The sequence below is a fragment of the Cyrtonyx montezumae genome, unplaced genomic scaffold (assembly GCF_038088225.1).
Source record: "Cyrtonyx montezumae isolate F1298 unplaced genomic scaffold, pur_monq_1.0 scaffold_6, whole genome shotgun sequence".
Taxonomy (NCBI): Eukaryota; Metazoa; Chordata; class Aves; order Galliformes; family Odontophoridae; genus Cyrtonyx; species Cyrtonyx montezumae.
Window position 1 is genome coordinate 10,872,127 of NW_027072067.1, and position 21,170 is coordinate 10,893,296.

The 21,170-nt window shown below is 46.7% G+C and overlaps 1 protein-coding gene across 2 annotated transcripts in view; it reads left to right on the forward strand.

Moving 5' to 3' along the window:
• The first annotated feature begins 9,834 nt into the window (after nucleotides 1-9,834).
• Nucleotides 9,835-21,170, forward strand: part of PLXNB1 (plexin B1) — a 49,697-nt gene continuing 38,361 nt past the window's right edge. The window contains exon 1 of one of the 2 annotated variants that reach the window (XM_065749461.1): nucleotides 9,835-9,899. The gene's annotated coding sequence lies outside the window, so the exon portion shown is untranslated. Of the gene's footprint in view, nucleotides 9,900-15,257; nucleotides 15,324-21,170 lie in introns of those variants that run through there. The other variant, XM_065749462.1, reaches the window with a different exon arrangement.

The window sequence follows — 21,170 nt, forward strand, 5'->3', positions numbered from 1 at the left end:
AATCCAAACCCATGGCTGAAAGTGACAGGTCTGTTGGGATTTTCTTGCTTGAGAAGCCTGAACAGCACGTACACCTCGGGCAGAATGGGAATGGCGTAGATGAGTAGTGAAGGTTTCCTTCGAGCTTCTGTAGAAATGCTTCAGTGGAATCTGAGAAAGCTCCTTGTACATAGATAACTATTAGCTGACAGATTTATCTTTGCAGTCCGTGATTCCTGCAGCTCCCTCCATTATGTTACAAAACAGATTCAGTGAAGGGAAGTCCATTTGATGCAAACAAATAGAGGTTTCGGTGTGCCAGGGATGCTGATCACTGCCTACCTGGGTTTCACAAAAGCAATGGCTCTGAAGGTGATGTGGATTGGGGGGAAGGGAGGATGGTAATAAAAAAAAAATTGTATTTAGGGAAGAAAAAGGTCCAAAGTTATTTGGGAGTCAAAGAAAGGTGCCTTGTGGCAGCTGACCTGACAAGACTGACCTGTTGATCGCCACAGCCTATGGAGAGGTGACTTGGTTAAAGCACACACATAATTGACTGAGGAACTTCTCTGCTGGATTAAAGAGGAAAGAATGAATGGCTCAAGGCAGAAGGCAAATAAGAAATTAGACTGGCCTTGTTGCCAGAAAGAATGACGGAGCCATCGGGGGAAACTGTTAGGATGCGAACTTCTGTTTTGGCCTCCAAACGCCTCTGGCCTCGATGTTGCCAACCACTGTGTTGCACAGAACTGCTGAGAGGGTTTTGTGGCTGTGTAAGTGGAACAGTGGAATGGTGTATGTGCTTTCTGCAGGAGGTTGGAGTGGTCTCACCTTGAATTATGTGGCTCAGACTTGTCCTACTGCAATTGATTTCTGTTGTTCTGTGCTTTAGAAGTAACCTCAAGCCTAATGCAGCTGTTGTTCCTCACCCCTCCTTAACTCCCAAACTTTGTGTCCGAATGTCTTATGTGGTGGGAGCGGTACATGCTGGGTGTGAAGGATCTTGTTCATGACAGGAACGTTAACTTGAGGCTTGCACTTCAGGGTTACATCCTCTTGATTCTCCTCATGGTATTTCTTTCTCTGTTACTGCTCTCTTTATCTTGCCATTCTTGCTTTACTTATTGTAAACTTTCTACAAAAGTAGAGGTTTTATTGTGTGATATATAAACCACTGTCTAAATTGAGGAGTGGTGTTAAATTCCAACTTCTTTTAAGGAATTTCAGTCTGTTTCATTAATCTCTTGTATTCAGTGCTGAAAATCCCATAGAAGTAAATGTGAAAAACAGTTTAGCCCACGATTCTCTCTGAGTAACTTATGCTCATTTGCTGATAGCCAATCTACAGTTACAGTGTAAGGCTGGTACAATCATTGAGTTTATGCGGTCTGATCACGTGGGTGATGCAGGCTGGTGGAATTCCCTCAGTTTAAGCCAACCATCTAAGCTGAGGCTGGATGTTAAGAGTTGTGTGTGATAGGTGTTCAGTAAAAGGGCAGCTCTTGCACGTGGGGACATGGTGGGGATGGGTGGATGGTTGGACTGGATGTTCTAAGTGCTCTTCTCCAACCTTAATGATTCTGTGATAGAGGACTTGCCATACCGAGTGCATTCTAAGACACCCCCAAGAAAAGCAGTTTGGAAAACAGGTCTGAAATCTGTCCATTCCAGGGACCTGCGATTGGCAAATTATTAACTTTGTTCTGAATAGGTTAAGTAATGTGGCCCTCGTTCTGTTTGGCTTCTGATTGACTGTCGTGCCCTGGACTGCAAAGTCTGCTAATTAACACATAGCAATGTGAAACCAATATTTGCACTGAAGAAATCTGCGTTCTGGGGCTTGTGGTGGGAATATCAGGATTGTGTTTTGACTCCATGGTTGTTCATGTGCAATGCCTGGTGCTCTCGTGTTTCCTCGGACGTGTAGCCAGTCTTGAGGCTGAACGTACTACTTCAGAGAGCTTGTACCTGGAAGGCCAAAATCAGTGTAAGGCCCAGAGCAGCACAAGGCTCTTCATCTCAAAATATTGATGGTTTTTTGCCAGTTTAAGAGGATTTGATGCAGTCAGCTCTTTGCTTTTCTTCTGCTGTCTCAGCCCTGCCTTGGCTACTCCCTTCCTTTACTCGCCAAAAGCAATGAAAAAAGAGACATTAAAGCAGCCTATCTAGTTGTTCTCATGCAATCTAGCTACTCTGAGTGCTGCAAGTTGGCCTCCTCCTGCTGTATGTCTGCTAACACTAACCTCTGTTGTTTCCTTGTGCTGCTTTTGAAAAATACTCTGTTTTGGTTTCTGTGTGAGAGAGATGGTTGGCCTATAAGAGTATGCCAACCCACCTCATTACTCTTTTTGAAAATCCTTCATTAGATCTTTTCTGTTATATGGTTTAAAAGGGGAGGAAAAAACAAAACAATTCCCTTACCCCTGGAAACAGCAGTGTCCTTGTTCTGCTGAGCTGACTGCTGGCCACACCGATCAGTGCCATTTCCTTTGTCTTCATTTATTTCAGAGTTAAGCTATAAGCTGTTTCACACCAGGCTATTCCTGTTCTGTTTTTTTTGCAGTCTGTTACACGAATATCCTAAACTCTGAAGGAACTGCTCTTTAACAGAAATTAGCCCGGTCTTGAACTACTGAGCATGGCAGGAGTGAGATGGTTGTTGCTCTCCAAGCTCTGTGTTTTTGCTCTCATGTAACACTTTGGCACAAGCATCCCCACGCAGAGGAATGCATAGGTCAGGGACAGAGCCATGGTCATCTTTGCCTCCAAGCTGGCATATGTCAGCCATGTGCCTTCTGCTCTCTACCTTTCCCCATTCTTCCTCAGTCCCGTGCTCTGCAGCCCTGCTTGCTTTAGCTGGGAGGTGTCTGCCTTCCCTGCAGAACCCCTGCTGCCAGCTAAACCTGGGGTAGCCACGTGGACCTGTAAAGGCACAGCATGCCTCAGGAGTGCCCCTCTGAAGGAGCTGGGAATGATGGAAGAGTTCTTGCCTGATGTGGCATGTAGCATTCTCCTCTCTCTTCACACAGACACAAAGCAGGAATTCCCCGAAGCAAGGTAAGAAAGCAGCTCGCTCAGCTGACTCAGAATGAGACTCTAGTTAGGCTCCCTGGCATGGAGTCCAGGAGGTGGGTGATAGAACTACAGGAGTGCAATTTGAAGTGAGTTTTTGGTGGGAGATGACACTGAATTGCCCGAGCAGAGGGTTTGTGTGCTTTGGGTTAGTGCTAAGAGCTGGCATTCCTGAGTTACTGACTGGGGCTCTATTCTGTGACTTGGCTGGGGGCCATTCCAGTGCTTTGCACTTGAAAGAAGAAAAGTTTCAACCTCTTTGGCTTTGCAGACTTCTCAGCGTTTTCGAGTAGAGATACGCCGATGGATTTGTTTTTCTAATTACCTTTAATTACGTTTGCAGACAACTAAAGCTGACAAACTACAAATTAAAAACATCGCCGGCACAAGCGGCGAGCTCTGTGGAATACCTTCACCTCTCCGTGATCCCTTCCAGCCACCCGAGCTCAGCCCGTGTTTTCCTTTCTCGTCTGGCGCGCGCACACAGGCGTGTCTGAACTTTTTCTTTGATTTTTTTTTTTTGCTGATCTGAAAGCAATCCCTCAGAAGGTGCTGGGTGTTTGCACAGGGCAGGGTGGGCAGCTGGTCACCGGGGCCGACCAAGCGCTCAGTAGGTGCGGAGCGGGCTGCGTTTAAGGGGTATTGGTGCTGGGAAGGAATTTCCTTTCCTGGCTGAGGTAGAAAGGCTGTCCGACATACAGCTTTCTTCCTTTGCTTTAGCATTCTTTGAGGTTGTTTCCTATTTTACGAATGCATCTTTTGAGAACTGCCAGGAAAATGTCTCTCTCAAATGGAAATGGAAATTTCTGAGCTCAGAGGGATGAAAACCGTTGGGTCTGAGCTCACCGAGTGAAAAGAGGATTACCATCGGCCATTCTTCGGCGTGCAAAGCAGCGGAGCAAGGTCTGCAGAGACTCTCCAAAAGTTATTGGCTTTCTTCAGGAAGGGAACTTGTGAACAGAATTAAATGAGCTCGGTCCCATCCCGTTCCCCACTGCAAGTACAGAGAATGGTGCAACTTCTAATCTGGTAGGTGATCAGTTAAAATGGAAAACTTTTCAAAGCACTTGTCTTGGAAACCCACGTAGAGCCAGTGCTCCTGGAGATAAGAGAATTAATGGTTCTGTGGCTGCGTCTCGACCTGACAGCGCAGGGTACGGGAGGCAGCGCTGCCTTTTCCAGAGCTATGTGAAGAGTTTCGAAAGGAGGATGGGCTGCTGGAGCAGATGCAGATGGCACGTTTTCTATGGAGAGTGTAAAGCCTGCCAACGTGTAAAATGCATCTTAACAGAAAGACGTGAGAGTGAGGCGAGGCCTGCACATCTCTCCCTCCTAATTACCGCAGCTCAGCTGCTGCTGTCTCTTACACTTACAGATCTGAAAGGTGACAACGATGCCGTCTTGAATGGCAAAGCAGCAGTAGGGAGAATCCCTTTTTTATTTCCTAAGCTGTATTCTGGAACAAAGAAGTTATTCAAGAATATCCTAGGTTGTCCTAGGACATGTTACCTTTGCAAGAAGCTGGAAGACTTCTCTTTGGTGTTCCATAAGAAATAGTGCCTGAGATTGCTGGCAGCAGTTCCTTTGGGTGCCAGATCCAGAAACAAGGCTTTCAGACCTCGTCACTCGTGGCACCTACAAAGGGAAAAACGATGGTCAGTTTGAAGTATGAGCTCCTCCTGGAGAAGGAGGGACTTCAGGGGGTGAGGAGAGCGCTGTGGTTGTGCTTGGGTTGCAGTGGTGTAAGCTTGGAGGCAGCCACAGCTCCCAGAGGGTCCATGGAGGGCAGTTCTGGATTGGGTGTTTGTCTCTGAAATCTTGTCTAGTTGTGGTCGCTGGCAGCTCTGCTGGTTAGCTATTAACTTGTTCAATATCCCCTCACCCCTGGCCCTGCCCTGTTTCACTGTATTCCTGTAAAGCTGGTTTAAGAAACAGCTTTGTCAAAGTTTCTCTTCCTGCCTCTCGTGCTCATTGAGTCTCAGGAGAACGTGCTGGTACCCATGTCTATGCAGGCTGGCTTCTAGTACCCTTTGGCTCTGTCCCTTCCCCTCTGAGCAGCCCCTGGGGAGCCCCATCCCCGGGCAGGACGTGCTCTAGTGGGGTGGCACTCGGCTGGGAAACTGAGCAGCAGGGGAAAGGCGAAACAGTGCTGAAGAGCCCTGCTTTTTTTAGCTGAGAGGAGAATGTCCTCCTTCATATGCAGGCTCTTCCTGCTCATGCCCATGCATAGCCCCTTCGTGCTCACCATGTACTGTTTCCTCTTGCTGCCTCGGGGCTGCATTCAGGTTAGAGCAGATCAGAGAGAGCAAACGGCATTAAGGGAGCTTTCTGCAGCAGTGTTTGCCCCCCTTCTGCAGAGGGCTCTGCTTTTTATGTGCTCAGCCACCTACTTCTGTTTCCTCTTTTAGGATGTTTCATAGAGCGTGCATCTTGTAACCGAGTTGAGCCGTGCAGCTCTTCCATTCTCCTGCTGCAGCCAGCTCCTCTGGCCTTTTCACAAAGGGGCAGTAAAACTGGAAGCGAGGGGATGCCTGTCCATTTGTATCCGCCTGGGAAATGGTGGATTTCTCTCCCGAGCCCTTTGCTTTGGGCGTGTTGCCAGAAGGCGTCTAGATGCCGTTCTCTTCAAACACATGCAGTTCCAGAGCCAGAAATACGCAGAAAGCTCATGAACGGTGATCAGCTGAAGGCCGGGCAGCGTGACCTGCTGCCTCCTGGAAAGCTGTGAATTGAAGAGCTGTGACTTCTGGATGCTTGGGAGGTGCGAGCAGGCTGCGGCCCTGGCTGTGCTGCGGGGGGGGTATGCTAGAGCTGGACCTCACCTGTATCTGTAGATGTGGTCCAAGGAGATGTGGTTTAGTGGGCGGTTGGGCTAGGTGAACATAGAGGTCTTTTCCAGTCTTAATGATTTTATGATTCTATTGAAGGAACTTATCCAAAGACTGAGCCACAGGGATTAGAATTTGCCTAAATGTTTTGCTAAGGAAGTGATTGTCTTCTTTGTGAACTTTGTGTGCAGGTTTCCTTTTTTCAGAGCGTGTTGAATTTAAGGCAAATTTTAGTTTGGAGCTAAAAGATGTGTTCTTAGCAAAAGCATCGGCACAGACTCCAGTCCTTTGGTGCTCCTGAACGACAGCAGTGACGGACTCTTGGAGCTGGCAGCCCAGTCCCAGAGCTGGTTTGGCCTTCCACAAGTGACCTCTGTCCCTGGATGGGAGCATAAAGAGCCTCAGTCAGCTTGGGCTGAACTGGGCTTCTGCCTGTCTGCTCTGGGGAGAGAGTAACCTCAGTGTTCCTGGTCCCTGGCTGCACTGAGACTGCTTGCTTGGTTTAGCTGCCAAAAAAAGACAGATATCTGAGAAGTATGCATTGCTCTCCTGTGTCCTGGCTTCTATAAAATACGAGTTATGGTTGGTTCCTGTGTACGGTGCTTGGTGATTTTACAGAAGAGAGAACAGCACCACTGCAGCTATCTGCTCAGTACAGCACAGTGAGGTCTTAGTTGTGCTTGGGCTCTGCAGTGCTATTCTGGGCATTATTAACTGGATTATGTTACACGTAGGGCTCCGACGGCGCACAGCCGCTCTGGGGATGTTAACTGTTTCTGTTAAGCTTTGTGCTGAGAGCTCTGTGTGGCAGGGGGTGATGCTGGCTGAGCTCAGAGCTCAATGGTCTGCATGTCTGTAGGGTGCGGGAGGGTTTTGCATTTGGTTTGCACAAGGGTGAGCTCAAAACTTGCTGACTTGTGCACACTGTGTGCGTTAATGGCTTCAGTGCAGCAGTTGTGTAGCTGCAAGTGCTGTGGCGGGGACACTTATATATAGAATTGCAGCAGAAACCTTAGGAGACACTGGCAGTGCATCCCAAGGGGTAAAGCCAGATGTAGCCGTTATCTGACAGGGCGTGTGGTAAGCTGCCGTCCTGCGTGGGTTCTTGTGACTCCTGCTAGCCCGTGTCCCTGAAAGGGCATTGTTGAGATTTGGTTCAGTTGAGGATGAAAGCAGCTGTGGAGATACCGAAGGGCCTCCCTGCATCTGTGCGGTTTGTGTTGTTTTGCTCCTTTGCTTTCAAAGGGAAGACGGATATCCCGGCTTTTGTGGAAACAAAACCAAAACACAAACCATCGCAAAGGAAACCCTCTGATAGGTCTGGTGACCCAAACAAACTTGATGCCTAATTGAGAAACGTAATGGTTTTCCTGGTGAGATCCATGCACCTGTTTACTGTCAGAAGTGCAGGGAGCAACGGTGTGAGCCCGGCCCTGGGGGCAGTGCTCTGCTATGCCAAGCTTGGGGCCCAGGTGGCCGTGCAGCGGAGCTATGGCACTGGGATGGGGGGTGGGGGGCTGTGGTTGTGCCAGTAAGAGAGTGCTTCTGGCCCTGAGCTGCGGGCACACATGCTGCTGCTGCTTCGTGTTAAAAGCAGGGGGAACTCTGACACAGGGAGGCAGTTTGTGTGGTGGAAGGCATTAAAAGAGGAGGGAGTGCTGGTGGTGGTCAGGGAAGACGGAGTCAGATGGGGCTGTGAGGGGGCAGCAGTGGGAATCAGTACCAAAAATGAATTTTGTGTGAGTGGGATGTGAAAGGGTAAATAATCCTTCACATCAGGTTCTGCTCCTGAGCCCTTCTCCACAATTTCCTACAATATAAACACCAGATCTCCAAGTGTGACAGTGCTGAGGGTGGGCTCCCACCCAGCCACTGGGCTCCTACTGGGGAGCCACTGTGTCAAGGGATGCCCCCTGTCATCCCCCCCCCCCCCCCCCACCTCCAGCAGGGCAGTATGGTTCTGTGGAAGGCAGTGGTGCCAGGGTCTTGGGGCAGAAGGTGGGAGGAGGGCTGAGCCTGCTCACTCCCCCTGCCCCTGTGTGCCAGGGAGTGACAGCTTGTGGGCAGGCGGCCAAGCTGGGAAAGGAGGAGTGTGTGAGGCCTTCAGCTTTCTCATGCTTTATCAGGCTGCAAAGAATAGCTCGATATTCAGCCGGCATTGGTGCGGGTCAGGAGAATGGAAATGCAAACTTAACTCCTGACACGCCAGGGGAAAGCCTGATGGAGCGTGGGCTGCTTCCCGAGGCTATCCATGCAGTGACAGCCTTTCTGAGCTGTGCCCTCAGCCCACCCGTGTCACAGGGGCACCCCCAGCAGGGACGTGTTGGCTGGGGGCAGTGGTTCAGGGGCAGTCCTGGTGCTGATGGAGCTGTCGGAGCGCTGCGTGTTGGCACACAGGGAGTTAAATGCTGCCAGTGGCTGAGGGTGAGCCCACCTCGGGGTGCACAGCTCCATTCCCACGGCTGGGGCCAGGGCTGGGGGAGGGCCCCTGGGGGCTGGGAAGCATCACCCTGTCCCTGCAGGCCTGTGTGGGGCTGGGAATGAACTGAGCCACCGGGCAGGGGCTGCCACACTGTCACCACTCGGCTGTGTCCCCTGGGTGAGACCCTGTGGGCAGATGGAGGTGGCCTGTGGGCAGCCAGATCCCTGCCGAGGTGCCTGGGAGAAAAGAGGCCAGGGTCAGAGCATCCATCCAGACCCTGGAGATGCTCTGGAGCCCAAGACAGTTGGTGTGAGCGGAACCCAGCAGCAGCATCAAGAAGAGATGAGCTGTGGGCTCAGGGTTTAATTCTGCTGGGCTGTGCTCGTGCTGTGCCAAGAGGTATGGCTGGAGGTTGGGTTTTAGTTTGTGCTGAGCTGACTGACCTTGCTTTAGCCCCGGGTTCTCTGCAGAAGATGAATTGCTGTGGTCCTCATACAGCAGGCTGTGGTGGCCCCAGTATCTGGAGGGCAGAGGCTCTAGGAATTGTCTGTGTGAGGTGAAAGCTTGATATATATATATATATTTTTTAATTGATTTTTTTTGTGCAAGGCCACAGGAGTCAGCAGCTAGGTATGGACACCAGCAATGAGACAAGTGTCTGCATAAATACACTGTGAACACCGATTATGTAGACATTTCCCTTCTGGATCTCACTGATGGTTAACACCAGCACCCTAACAATGCTGGTAGGCAGCAGCCCTCCTCCAGCTGCCAGCACACACAGCCGAGCTTTGCTTTGCTGCACAGTGCAGCTCTGCACTCTGTCCTTTACCCCCAGCAGCAGGGATGTGGCTGATGCACGCTCTCAGTGCGGGGAAGCACAAAGAGCGGCTTGGGGCTGCAGCAATGGCTTGGGACCCAGGTGCAGTGAATGCACCAGCTCCTGCGGGGACAGAGGGTGTGTTCCCATTGTGCGTGCTCCCGTTGGCTCCTGTCAGGCTTCCCCTCATTATTCCTGCCCTGAGCTGTCTCAGCCCCAAGGCAAAGCGTCCAGAAGGCTCTGTAGGCTTTGCCCTTGAGAGACGTGGGGTCCTTGGAGAATGGCTGTTCAAGGGAAGCACGGCAGTGGGCTGAATTGAAGCTGTTTCAGGCTGCACAGCTCTGAGCTAATCTCCCAGAGGCAGAGACATTACTCACCAATCAGGAATGTGTCTGTATTTTTCCTAATGAGAACAAAACATTTTATCCCTGTTCATTAGCGGGGAGTTAGGGTGTACTGTTGCCATGCCAACAGACTCCTCTCCCCTGCAGACGCACTGGGGGTGTCCTCCATGCCGTGGTTGGAAGGGTGAACGGGAAGGCTCGTTCTGGAGAGAAAAAGATCCCATTGTTTTCCCAGGGCCGCCTGGACTTTGTGCAGCTGGCCAGCCCTTGCCTCCTCAGGGGGAAGGGAGCCACTGCAGGAGTCAAGTGCAACAGAGGTTTGATTTATTGGAAAAAGAGTCTTTACACTTCATGTTGTGTTGTTTTTTCCAGCTTGAAGCATACTCTTCAATAAGAGAAATGAAGGTGTCTCAACGCTCCCAGGAGTCCAGATGGTAAGCAAAATGCACAGGGGTCAGCACTGGGACACCCATGGACTGCTGCAGCCTGCTGGGCTCCTCTGCGTTCCTCTTTGGCCCTCTGTGCAGACGCTGTCACGCCAGGCAGCCTCTTGCTGCTGCTGGGTAATGAATGACTTCACCTGATGAGCATCACCACCTGTGATTAGTGGGTCCACCAGGAATGTGATCTACTGGAGGGAGCAAGTGGTAGTATGTGAGAGTGTGCACTTGTTCCTTTCATGTCGGGAACTCCCACCAGGACTGGGGACATCTATTCAGCATAAGCTGTGATCTGTAGGGTTCTGCTGTAAGCGGATGTATTGACTTCAGAGGTTGCCTGCCCATTTTCTTGTCTTTGTCTTGGTTCTGCCTCCCCACCCCTCCCCCCTGAGCCCCCACCCCTTTCCTGGGGGACTGCCGGGGATATGTGGACTGCAGCGGTGTGCTGTGTACATCAGGCTGCCATACACCTCCTGCCAGTCCTCTGCAGCTGCAATTCCACTACTGCAACGTAAAGTAACTTGCAAAATTAGAATTCTCTGTACAAGGTAATGGATTTAACCTGCAGAAAGAAACAAACAAGTGTGCAACTTTCTGATGGTGCTCTGTGGCCAGAAGTGGGCTGTGAGTGTGACTAAACCTGAAGACAGTTTGCTGGAGCAGGGCAGTGTGCATATCTTGCTGTCAGTCACTTTGCAGTACGGTGAGATGCTTTGTGCTGGCTGAGCTCAGTGGTGTTGACAGCTATAGACCCTTGAAGAAACGTCTCCCTGGAATGGAGTTCTCCTTTCAGGCTGCATGCTGTTCAGCAGCCTAGATGTGCCTCCTATTCCTGTCCACCTGGCAAAGCACTCCAAGTGAACGTGTGGAATTTGAATACTGAAATTTGAATATCAAATGTAGGGTGGTACAACAGAGATCCCAGACTGAAAGAGCTGCTGGAGATCTCCAGATCTGCATGAGCTTCTGGTTGGAGAGTGAAACTCTGGCACCTGGACACTAGCTGCTGGTTTAGATGAGTCACTGACTTGCACTGAAGAGATGAATATCACTTGAGAGCACAGGAACCCTTCATCAGAAAGTAGTCTGCTTGTTAGACTTGCAGCTGTAGCAGCAGGAGGGTTCCTTGAAAACAAAAGCAGTGAATAAAGTCAGACAGCATCCCGTAACCCAGGCTTCTGTGCGTGTGCAGCTTGTTTGGTTCCAGTTTGGTAGCGGAGCTAGATTAAAGTCTTGAATGTTAAAGAGCAAGCTTTGTGAAAATCTGTTTTGATCTGGAGCCTCTGTGAATAAATCTTGGGCGTACAACACATGTGCAGGGATTGGTGAGTCGGGTTTCCTTAGCTTTTCACTGGCTCTGGGTAGTTCAAGTAAAACCACTAAATCACAGCTGTTTGAAATAGGGAAGGAGTAAGTACTTGAGATGATTTGAATTCAGTCTTTTCTGGGTCTGTGCTTTTAGGGTACATAAAATTAAAAGACCATAAAGAGGACTATGTGCTGCATATGTGTGGTTGTGTTCTTTGAGGTAGCCAGCTGATTCTGTCTGGACCCTCTTGAAACAATAGCCCAGCAGAACTGCATTAGAAGAAATGTTTTTTAGTCCGTTTAAGTGCAAAAGATCATGGCTGAACAAACTAACTTCTGGAATGTGAGTTACGGTTATTATCCAAGTCGCGCTCTGCTTCATTCTTGTGCAGCACGAGTAGCAGCTTGGTGTTACCTAGGAGAGTGCTGTTTGTTCCCTCCTCTTTTCTCCTCCTCCTTTTTAAACAGTGTAGGGAGTGATTTCTGCCCTACTTTGTGTCTCACATTTTTTTTCCCTTTAGATTAAGGTTAAATGTACAACTGCTATGTTGTGTGCAAAGCTAGAACCAGGAACCCTTTGCTTTTAGGGCAGGGACATATTTTTTCCCACGAGGAAACTGATGTTGTGTTTTGGCCATAGATGTTCCTTTCTCGTTGCTTCTCGTGCCTGGCAAGCAGTTGTGTGTGCTTTGCTCTGCAGAGTGCTCAGAATAGTGATGTTTTGGGTATTGGGTATTTCTAGGCTGCATTTTTCATCTGTAATGTAAAGCCTCTGTATAACTACCTCAGACTCCTTCAGTTCAAAATAAGACGTTTCAGTGAAAGATAGCTCCACACAGTTTTATGGTCTTGCACCTTCTTGTCTCACAGTTCTGTTTCTGAGATGTCTACTGCATGCTGAGCTGCTCTTCACTAGATACGTATGCTCTATTTGTTTGATTATTTCTTGTAACAACAAGGCTTTTGTTTCAAAAGTGCGTGAGCTTCTCTGAGTGATGCAGATGCACTGGTACCACAGTGGAGCACAGGACAAAATTCCAAACATGTTCCTACATCTTTGGCTGTAAAAGCACTGCAGGTGATACCTGTACCATGTCTGTGTGAAAATAAACACTTCTGATATATTTCAGTGCAATTTTTATGTAACTTCCAGGGCTGACATGGTTTGATGTCGCCAAAGATGCAGACAGCACTCCTATACTGTGTTGTAGAAGCTCAGCTCGTAGGAAGAGCCAAGTGCCATATTTCATAGGTCTAGTGGAAGGGGTGGAATGGTTGGACTCTGTTTTGTTAAAGAACATTTGAGTCCTGTGTGCTGTGTGGTACACACCAATTTGACAAGAGGGTTCTCCTCTTTGGTCAGAACCATTTATGGGTTGTTTGGGGAGCGAGCTGGTCCTTCTAGCTCTTACTAGCCTTAAATTATGAGGTAGCCTTGTATATTAAAAAAAAAAAAAAGACAAAAACCAAACAACCAAAAACAATGTTGTCAGCACTGAGCATTGCAATGTTAAATAATTCATCTGCCATCTTTTGAATTGTTTGGTTTTAATGACTTAGCCTCTTTTTCTCTAATTCTAGAGACATTTCTGCATTCCTGCATCTTGAAAAGGCTTGTTTGATTCTTAATAGTGAAACCCGTGTGGAACAGAAAAGCCAGATACTGCAGCCTGACAGGAAAGTTTAGCTTGCTTGGTAGGAGAAGTGTATATGTAGAGTGAATTCTTATATCTGGTATTCAATAATGTAGAAGCAATTAGGATGGATTGCTGCAGTTGGGGAAAAAAAATCACAAAGGATTTTTCAGGAGTTGTCATAAAAACAATATATAAACCCAGATATGTTTGTACAACTGTAATAGAACAAGGTCTGGTAAGGATATTGTCATTTTATGTAGTGTCAGGAAATCACTAAATATTGTCTGTAATTGAGGGCAAAAAATGATGGGTTGAAATATTCGTAAAGAGGGTGATAGAATAAAGATGGCATACAGCCTCTAACACATTTAGTGTAGGCAAAATGAAGTATAAGAATGTCATTTCTACTCTCAAAATACTAATGCAGAGAGAATTTTTGAAGAACATGCATTCATCTGGAGGAAGATGATGAACGTGGATACTTCGTTAGAGGAGCAGCAGCTATTTTTTTGCTTCTTCCATGAGAAGAAGTGCAAGTATGAATAGGTATTGAACAGAGCTAGGTGTAGTAGGCTTAAAAACAAATAAAGGCTTAGTCCTTGATGTGTGCTGGTAGCCTGGGAAGTTCTGTGTCACAGGATGTTGTGAATGCCAAACATCTGTGTGTAATTGAGGGCACAGGGCCGTTCCACAGAAGGAGCTATTGAAGGTTCCTAAATGCATGAGTCCCACCTCTGTCCCAAGAAGTTCCTGGGCTGCACATCACTGCATTCAGGGAGGCAGGTTGCTTCTGTGTGCTTACTTCATTCTTAGAGCTTCAGGCCATCACCAGAGCTGGAACTACTGCAGTCTGGTTTGTCAGAACTGGGAAGGGGGAGAGAAATAAAAATAAAGCTTGTAAAAACAGAAACCAGCACAGCTTGTGGCTCGAGTTTCTTCTGTGCTTGTGCTGATGTGCTGCATGTGTGCATCTCTGACTTGCTAAGGGCATTGCCTGTGAGATGTTCAAGCCTGCAGACTATTGACTTGAGTTTTAGTGTGGTGGAGAGTATATACTGGGAGTACTGTGCAGTTGGGGAAGAGTGGTGTGAGCGTGCTAGTTTTGTGCAGGGAAGCTGACATCTTCCCTTTCCCTTTGGTATGTGCTGTTTCTTGCTGCTCTAAGGTACTGCATGTTTTACTAAGTTACAGAGCCTGTCTTAGTGCTGACAGCCACATTTTTGATCTGGATTTCCCCTCTTTAAATAACATTTCTTGCTTGGTAGTGCCTTATAACTTAATGTGGGCTAAAATGAGTGATATGCAGATCTATAAACAATACAATCTCTGTACCAAATGTTTTCAAACTTAAAATGTCATGGCCTATGTGAGGTTCATACTTTTGGAAACACTAGTCTTTTTTTAGGACTTGTCTAAACATTAGAAATAACAGGGCTCAATTCTAGGTGCTTCACCTTTGCAAGTCTGGCCTTGCACTTGATTTTAGGTGCTTAACCAACTCTGCGGAGTGTGCAGTGCAGGATGAGATGTGTCTTTGAACATTTCCTTTCCCTTTCAGCAGGGTGAGAGCTATGCCAGCTTGTCCATCCTTTTGTCTGGAGGCTCTCTACTGTTGGATGTTGTCCCATTTTTCTCCTCTTTGTTGAGTGACTTTGCTGTTGTGATCATTGGGGAATAGCTACGGAAGGATGACTGGTAGCAGAATATACAGTTCAGATTCTGGAACGCTCTTAAGACTCAAAACTCAGCTCATATATCTGGGGAAATTGGAACCTATTTGCAAAGATGCAGAAACCAACGTGTGTGCATCCCACGTTCTGTAGTGAAAGTCACTCCATGGGCTGGCTGAGAAGTTGTGTGCTCAAATTTCCATTGTTTGTTATCATGCTTTAACTTGTGGTTAGGCCTGAAGCGGTCAGGCAGTTGGACTTGATGTCATCTGTAGGTCCCTTCCAACTGAACTATTCAATAATGCAGCTTCTAGTTCATAATGATGCACATGTTAAGGAGGACAACTTTATCATAGATATTTTTAATTCTTAGTATTCTTTAACAAAAACCTGTTTGCATTTGTTTGCAAATATTTTTCACCTTGTTGATGTGTCCTGTGCTGAACTACATTAAGTTTTGCTCCCTTTTTGTAGATTGTTACGTTATGATCCTGACATATTGCACCTGGACTCACTACTGTTCCTAACAAACTAGTATAAATCTGGTTTTCCTGTCTTCTGGGTGCTTTTGCCCAAGGGTCACTCTGGCAAGATAGTGCTCTATTGAAATGCTGACAGTCAGCCAGTTACACTGGCTGCAGTGCCTGCTTGTGGGAGTTTGCATTTTCAGACTAGTGCTGCAGTTTATGCAATAGACTTGTTAGTGCATCTCTGTGTCCCTAGGGTGAAGATCTGGGCTTCCCTGAAAGGCAGAGGGAAGAGCCAGTCAGTCCTGTCCAGCTAGTGGCTGTCAGACTGCTCAGGTAGGTGGATTGCAAACCAGATGGAGAACAGTCTCAACCAAAAAGTCTTTAAAATTCATGACTGCCTTGAGGAGGTAACTGGTTCAGAGCCACAGAGTTCTTAGCACAGCACCAAAAACCCTTTTTCAGTCCTGAACAGGACTGGGAGCTCTAATACTTTACTAGAAAAAGTTAGGATGTCCTTGATTTGAATGCAGATAAGAACAGAATCTCACATTAAAAAGCCATGGTGGGTGAATTTTGTCTTGTAATTAAAATTCCTTGTTCTGGATAAGGTGTGAGGACCCATCTGTGTGACTACACGTTAACAAAGTGACTGCAGAACTCTTCATCCAAATGGCTTATTTCTCCACGTACCAAATCCTGCAGCATCCTAACCTTCTGCTTCCTTTGCCACTCAGTTTTCATATTGCATGTTTTCGCTCCTCTAGCCTCTAGACCCACAGGAGTACAAAGAAAAAGCATCAACAGATGGCCTAAATTTGGGAATGCTGGAGAGCTGAGATCGCAGTCTGTGTAGGAAGATAATTGCTCAGGGCTATTGAGACTGGTGTGAAGTTGATCCTGGCTCTCAGGTCTGCATCTCGTTCGCTCTTCTGCAATGGGAGCCTGGGAACTCCTGTGTTTTCTACATGTTATGAGCAACTTGGGAAGTTCCTCAGGCTTTTTGAACTGCTTGATGTGCTGCTTTCTGATTTTGGCCTTATATTCAATACAAGCTTTGATATTGGGTTGTGGAGATGGTGCACCTAGATGTTTTCTCCCAAGTCAGATTGTTATCTAGCAGACCTGTGTAACCTAATTACCAGAATATTGAGCCGAATAGTTCATAGCTGACTGCTGATAGTCTCCCAGGCTTAAGTACTAATTTATGGAAGATTAATTGATCAAAGCTTCATTTCTGATAAAAATGAGTTGAGTAATACAAGATAGAATGTAAGCAGCTTGGTTTGAAGGCAAACCACAAACAGATAGTGGTGGTGATGTGGAATTCTGTTGATTTTGCTGTCTCTTCTGGGTGGGAGGAGATAAATATGACTTGTGTGGTTGCATTGCGTTAAATTTATTTGCATATTACTGACTGTATTTATGGCTGTAGCCAGAACTGCTGACGCTGTTGGAGTGCTGGGGGAACACTGTCAAACTACTGTCAGGCTGTGTGTTCTCCAGGGAGCTATTGGAGAGGGCAGAAGAATTAATCTTATTTGAAATGAAGGAAAACTCCATGGAGAAGAACTAATTCCTCCCTGCTTTGGGTACATTAACATAGAACTGTTGTAGTTCTAAATAAATTGAAGGCTTTTGAGGCATTGAGCTGTGCTGCTGGGTGTTTTCAGAGTGAAAAGGGTCATTCGAAGCAGGCTGTGTTATGTAAGGGCTCCAGTTTGCCTCTTGACAAGGGGATGATGGAGCCTGGGATGCGGTCCTTGTGTGTTTGCCTGTGGGCTGTAAAGCTGCTAGCAGGAACTCCTTGTGCAGTAGGGATCCCTGGTTTCTCTTCTTCTCCCTGGTATGGAGACCATGGTTTTCTCTTACATTGTAAGTATGGAGCCAGCATTATTTTACAGGGATGAAATCAAGGCAAGATGCTGTGTGAAACGTAGTGAAGAACCATGAAGCCCACCTATGCTGGGTGTTTAGAGCTACCTGCCAGCCCAGCAAGGCAGAGGACAGGAAAAACTCTTAGCTGTCTGTTCTTAGCTTCTTCAGAGCTCCATGGCTGGAGTAGGCTGGGAGCTGCCACCGCTTATGCAGGAAGCAGCAGGGGCATGCTGGAGAGCTGCTACACTTCATCGCTGTGTTGGCCCTTTTGGAGATGGTGATGCACTGTCTCTGTTGGAGGCACTGCAAATCCCCCACAGGAAGGAAGCAGGTTTGAAAGACACTTGAAGTTCCTTTCCTCCTTTGCTGGGTTATCCCAAGATAAGATTCCTGGCTGTATGTAGAAGGAGAGTGTGGCCCTCACCGTGGGGTAAGGAGGGCTTGGTGAGGGGTCCAGGTGCTGGCCCCTGGGAGGCATGTGCTGTGTGGAGATGTTGCAGAATAACCGAGGCAGCTAATGCAGGATTCCAGCTCTCCTAGCAGCCCTGCAGAGCTGAAGCTGAGAGCAGGAGGGATTTTGGCTGGGGCTGGGAGAGGTGCCCCTAATGACAGGGCGGACAGTGTGGTGGGAAGGCGTGCCTTCCTCGAGGTGGAGGCCGGTAACATATGAATCATGCCTGTTTGAAGTAGTGATGAAATCCCTGACGAAGGATTTCTGTAATACCTAGCCAAACAGTCTGGTGTGCTTCAGTTTCCTTTTTCTCTGGGCAGAACGGATGGTCCTGACCTACTTTTCCCAATAGCTGTTCTGTTAAGCACTACCGTGCACTGTACGTACAGCATTTGTGTTCTGTGTTGTTCACTCGGCTGCTGAGCAAGAAGTTTTCACTGAGCATGTAGCAAACAGGGGAGAGCCAGTCCAGAAAGGGACTGCTTGTGCTTTAAACCCACAACTGTACCATGGCTTGGACCTCTGCTTTGGGCTCCTGGGCTGTGGAGGGGGATGTACTGCTTTGCTGCTGTGTTGTGTGTTAGCTTTGTGCAGTGCTGTCAGGATTCAGCTAGATGGTATCTAAATGCTAATAAGACAGATAATACCTTTAGAAATAGTCGATGAGGTTAGGCTCCCAGCTTCCTAAATATGCGATTAAGAAGGGCTAAAGTTACATTCCTAATATTTAAAAGTAAATAAAATCTATAAATGTACCATTAAAATAAGAAGTTTAAATATAACTGTCCTCCTGGGGCAAATTGCAGGGCGCTGACTAGCTCAGTATCCTGTCTTTGACAATAGCCAGAAGCAGATGCTTAATGAGTACTGTAAGAGACAGGGCATGTGCGATGTGATTTATTTATTTTCTCTTCTCCTCCTCTCCATTTGATGCTCCCTGCTTATGGCCATCACCAGTTTAGGGCCCTCCTTGGCTTGGAGCTGTATCTGATTATCAGATCCCGACTACATTAATTTTTATAACCCCTTTTAACTTGTTTGTGTTTCTAGTCTCCATGACATCCCACAGCGGTGAGCTCTACAATTTTATTGTGCACTTTAAATGTTATATAAAATATTTTTACATCCAGTGAAAATTACCCTTGAACTGACTTAGAAGAGTTTAGAGAAGATGTTAACCTTGTCAGTGCTCTTGTTTTTCTGCACTGGAAGAAGTGGTCATTAATTATTCCACATTTCACATCCTAATTCTATTTGTCGTGTCTTAGATCTCTCACATTTTCCCTATCTTGTCTTGATTGCTTCTTTGTCCATCTGAGGTCCTGCTCTGCTCAGTCTCCTTATATGGAAGCTGTCCCATGCTTTTGATCATCTTTGTTGTCCTTTTTGTCATTCTGTCTCCTTTTTCAGATGTGGGAAGCAGAACTGCCTGCAGCATTCGAAAACAAAATGGCCATGTTTCCTTTCCTAATCATGCTGAAGGCTGCATTTGCCTTTTTGCTTGATGCTAAATGCTGATCTGACATGCCAGGTTTCCAAAGTTTTCACAAGTGATAACAGTTAATTTGGGTCCTGGTATGCTTATGTAATTAGGATATTCTGTGTAGCTCTTGGTATTAATTCATGTGTAAGGTACTGTGTAGTTACTTAGGAGTGCATGAGTTCTGTAAGTTTTTGCAGCCTCCTCTGTATTTGATTGTGCTGAATAATTTTATTCTTATTAAGCCTTGCCAGTTCCGGGCCTATTCTGCTTTGTAGATCATCTTATGAATATACTGAACAGCACAGGTTGCAGAATGAATTCTTGGCAGATCTCACTGATAACCTTCTTCCTCCCTTGGGAAACTCTTCCACTTATGATTTCCTGTCTTTTAAGTACTTATTAAATCATGATAGGGACTGTAATTCCACAAAAGCTTATCTTTTCTTTTTCCAAGAGCCTTAGCTGACAGTTCTTTCAAAGTCAGTTTAGTTCATATTAAACGGATTAAAAGCCTTCTCTTGGATCGCAATTAACTGGAAATTGGAAATGTGCTCTTGGAATTTCCTGGGTACTACGAGGCTTTCTCTCTGCTCCAGTATTACCCTGTATTTTGATCAATGATACTCTGAACTTTTGTAGTTGAGCTTGCTTCTGCAGGATGATGGGTTTAGATTTGACTGGATTTGTATAGAAATGGTAGGTTTGCTCAGCAGGCTGAATCAGATGGGTAACTTTAAGGGAGCTCTGCTTTCCCAGAAGGATTCTGTCACAGCTAAATCAAGCTTATCTGGGTTCTCTGGAAGTCCTCTACATGCTGGGAACTGATTTTTTTTTTTTTTCTCCTACTTAATTGCCTGGAAGAGTATTTGAGTCTCAGCTGGTATTTGGGTGAACACAACATTGGCATATGATGTGACAGCTGGGTGGGAGAGCAAGAGGTTCTTGGGTAGGTTAATGATGGAGCTGGAGATTAAAGACAGCATTTGCTCTGTGGTAGCATGGTCTGGATTGGGTGCTTATCTGAGTTAGGTATGTTGTTTTGTTTTATTTTTTCTTCAGAAAGGTTCAAAAGTGCTACAAGAAAAATTAATTCTTTCTGTCTGAAGAAGCTCAGACCGCCTCCTGTGTCCATCCGCAGGATTACACATGGCTGCGATCTGCAGTTTGGGAAGGCCTGAAGCTGGGATGATTGCCTGGTGGTGCTTGTCTGCCCTCACACTTCTCCTTAGGCATTTCTTATTGTCTGTTGCTGGAGACAGGGGTTTCTGCGTAGGTGGACCTCTGTCTGACTTAGAATAGCTGTCCTTATCTTCTTGCCCAAGGAGGATTAAGAAGGATTAGTTTTGGAACTGTTCATGCAAAAAGTGACTGGAAGCTTCTTTGACTGAAGGTACTGTGATGAGTGAAGTTAAAGGAAATGACAAGGCATCTTAATGGGGTTAAATACACATGGGGAAGAGCTTGCAGGGTTGAGGTGGTGGTTTCTTTAACTTAGGAGCCCTAAGAAGAAGTCCTGCTTTCATTGAGCTATGTTGGTGTCGTCATGAACTTGGAGGCTGAAGGGAGGAATTGCTTGCTAGTGTTTTTGGCTTGATCACACAGCAAGCTGGAGCTGATCCTAAAGGATTCAAATCTTCAAATGCATAATGTGGGCAGAAAATTAGCCTTTTGTTGTGCTGCAGTAACAGGAAGCTAATAGCTGACTAGATTTTCCGCTTTTTAAAACGTATATAGAATGTGATACTTGAGTTCACTTTTTGTCAGTGTCTGGGAAGGTGGCTCAGTGGAAAGCTTAAAATGATGGAATAGTTACGGAGAAGACTTAACTGTGAGCAGCTTTCTGCTCCTTGTAAATGGCAATGTAGTTTAATTCATAAACAGCTCACAGTTTAGCTGTGTTAACGATTAACTCTTCATTAACCACTGGTACTGGAGGTTTAAACTGTTGGCTATAGCATGTCTTAGTATGTTCAAGAGGAAACACTGGATGTGCTTGAGGTGTTAGGGGGAATGCATATCCACTCCCATCACTTCATTCTGGTATAGCTAAAATTAATACTCGGTACAGCCAGGGATTAAAAGTGCTTTCTGCAGTTTTTCCAAGGAGCCCTAACAATGCATAAAAGTATCATTAAAATGTTGGTTGTATCAAAAAGTAGAGAAGGTGCTGGAGTGGCACTGGCATGGGTTGCACGGAGAGGTGATGCTGCCCCATGCCTGGAAACAACTGAGGTCGGGCTGGATGGGCTCTGAGCTCTTGGTAGAGCTGTGGGTGTCCCTGGTCATTGCTGAGGGGTTGGACTGATGGCCTTTAAGGGTCCCTTCTGACTCAATTCTATGATAAAGCGTGTGCGTAACGTCATTTTTCTGC